General features: G+C 42.9%; 1 pseudogene; it reads left to right on the forward strand.

The window, feature by feature from the left end:
- Nucleotides 1-1,487: 1,487 nt before the first annotated feature.
- Nucleotides 1,488-2,134, forward strand: LOC100944229 (annotated as a pseudogene).
- The last annotated feature ends 538 nt before the right edge of the window (nucleotides 2,135-2,672 follow it).

The following is a 2,672-nucleotide window of genomic DNA, read 5'->3' on the forward strand; positions in this document are numbered from 1 at the left end:
ACTCCTGGGCTCAAGCGAGTCTCCTGCCTCCACCTCCCAAGTAGCTGGGACCACAGGCGCCCGCCACAACGCCCGGCCATTTTTTGGTTGCAGCCATCGTTGTTTGGCGGGCCCGGGCTGGGGATTTGAACCCGCCACCTTAGGTGTACGTGGCTGGCGCCTTAGCTGCTTGAGCCACAGGCGCCGAGCCTCAACTTCTTTCTAATACGATAACCACTCCTGGCTATAAAGTGTTTTAAATGTTCCAAGTTTGAACTGAGATGTGCTGTAAGTACAACCTGCACTCTAGATTTGGAAAACTAAGTATGAAAAAGGAATGTAAATTATTTTGTCATAGTGATCCATGTATCACTTTGAGACAGACTGTGTTATGGGTTCATTGTTTCATTTCCAAGAAACATAGTTAATAGCATCCTGATTCCCTGTGCAAGTTTCAACTTGCTTGGCTTATTGGTGTTGCTAGGAGAGCTTCCTTTGTTTCCATCCACATGGATTTATGTTTCTGAATTTTTCTTTATCTCAAAACTTTGGTAATGACCCATGTATCTCCTTAATAATTTTACATGATTACATGTTGAAGTAACACTTTGATATATTGGATTAAATAAAAATATTTATTAAAATTAATTTCACCTGTTTCTCTGGTAGTGTGGAAAGAGCTACACATGTAGCTCTCATTTCTATTGGACAGGGCTGATTAATATTTGGTTCGTTTTTAAATCCTTTCTCTGTTTTTAAGGCCTAATGCTAACTTTCAATTTTATTAACCATTGTATCTGTTTTACTCAATTCTTATTATTTTATTTTTTTGAGACACAAACTCACTATGTCGTCTTCGGTAGAGTGCCGTGGCATCACAGCTCACAGCTTTCTCAAACTCTTGGGCTTAAGGGATTCTCTTGCCTCAGCCTCCCAAGTAACTGGGACTGCAGGCACCTACCACCACAACACTGGCTATTTTTTTGTTATTGTTATTTAGCAGGCCCTGGCTGGGTTCAAACCCACCAGCCCCTGTGCATGTGGCCAGCGCCCTAACCACTGACCTACAGGCACCGAGCCTGTTTTACTCAATTCTATAGATATTTGTTGAGTGCCTTCGATGTGAACAACAGGAAGATGAACTCTCCAGATACTCACAATTTAGTCTGACAGATAAAGTGAGCACTGATACCCATTATAGTGGCAGGAGCACAAAATGGAAAGACACAGGTTGGGGGGTAGTAGTGGGGTAGAGGAACTTGGGCCTTGAAGAATGTACAAGATTACAAAAAAGCAAGAAAAAAAATTTGTCAGACATAGTGGGACATACCTGTAGCCCCAGCTACTTGAGAGGTTAAGGAGGGAGAAGCACTTGAACCCAGAAGTCAGAGGCTGCAGTGAGCTAGGATGACACCACCACACTGTAGTTTAGGTAACAGAGCAAGACACTGTCTCTAAAAAATAAATAAAACTACACACAAAAGGAACTGTGAGTCTTTGTGCTTTCTCTTTCCAACCAGCGCTGAGCAATGGGCATCTGTCGAGACAACTGGCACAAGCACCGCAAGACCAGGGGCAAGAGAAAGCCCTACCACAAGAAGTGGAAGTATGAGTTGGGACGCCCCACAGCTAACACTAAGATTGGTCCCCACTGAATACATACCATCCGTATCCAGGAGGTAACAAGAAATGCCATGCCCTGGGGCTGGATGTGGGAAACTTCTCTTGGGGCTCAGAGTGTTGTACTAGGAAAACAAGGATCATTGATGTTGTCTACAATGCATCCAATAATGAGCTGGTTTGTACCAAGACCTTGGTGAAGAACTGCCTTGTGCTTATTGACAGCACACCATACCAACAGTGGTATGAGTCCCACTATGCACTGCCCCTAGGCCGCAAGAAAGGTGCCAAGCTGACTCCAGAAGAAGAGAGATTTTAAACAAAAAACGGTCAAAAAAAATTCAGAAGAAATATGATGAAAGGAAAAAGAACGCCAAAATAAGCAGTCTTCTGGAGGACCAGTTTCAGCAAGGGCAAGCTTCTTGCAAGTACTGCGTCAAGACCAGGCCAGTGTGGCCAAGCAGATGGCTATGTGCTAGAAGGCAAAGGGCTGGAGTTCTGTCTAAGGAAAATCAAGGCCTGGAAAGGCAAATAATTCTTCCTCTCTCCTATCTTTTTTTGTTTTGTTGCAGTTGTCATCGTTTAGCTGGCCCTCGGTTTCAACCCACCAGCCTTCATGCATGTGGCTGGTGCTGTAACTACTGTCCTACAGGCAAGAAGCCTTTCTCTCTTCTGTCTTGGTTCATGTAATAAACCTTCGTTATTCAAAAAGAAAAAGAAAAAAGAAAACCACACAAATAAGCAGAAACTTTTAGTCTAGAAATTTCAGTTGGACCATGCCAAGGTTTGAATTTTATTATACCAGTGATAGAGGGCCATTGAAGGCTTCAACAGAAGAGCAATACCCGAGGTGTGGTCTAAGAAGATTATTTTAGCAGCATTTTATTGGGACTTACTGGAACTGGAAGAAACTGGGAATGGGAGAGGCAAACACTAACAGGGACCACAAGGGGGAGATGTATAGCTTTCTGCCTCATCACTAAAAGAGAACATACATGACAAAATAAAATAAAAATTGCACCGCAGTCACAGATCTCGAAGAGTATGCTCTTTTTTTTTTTTTTTTTTTTTTT

This window comes from Otolemur garnettii, unplaced genomic scaffold, assembly GCF_000181295.1.
Source record: "Otolemur garnettii isolate 467f Iridium unplaced genomic scaffold, OtoGar3 scaffold00115, whole genome shotgun sequence".
In the NCBI taxonomy this organism is placed as follows: domain Eukaryota; kingdom Metazoa; phylum Chordata; class Mammalia; order Primates; family Galagidae; genus Otolemur; species Otolemur garnettii.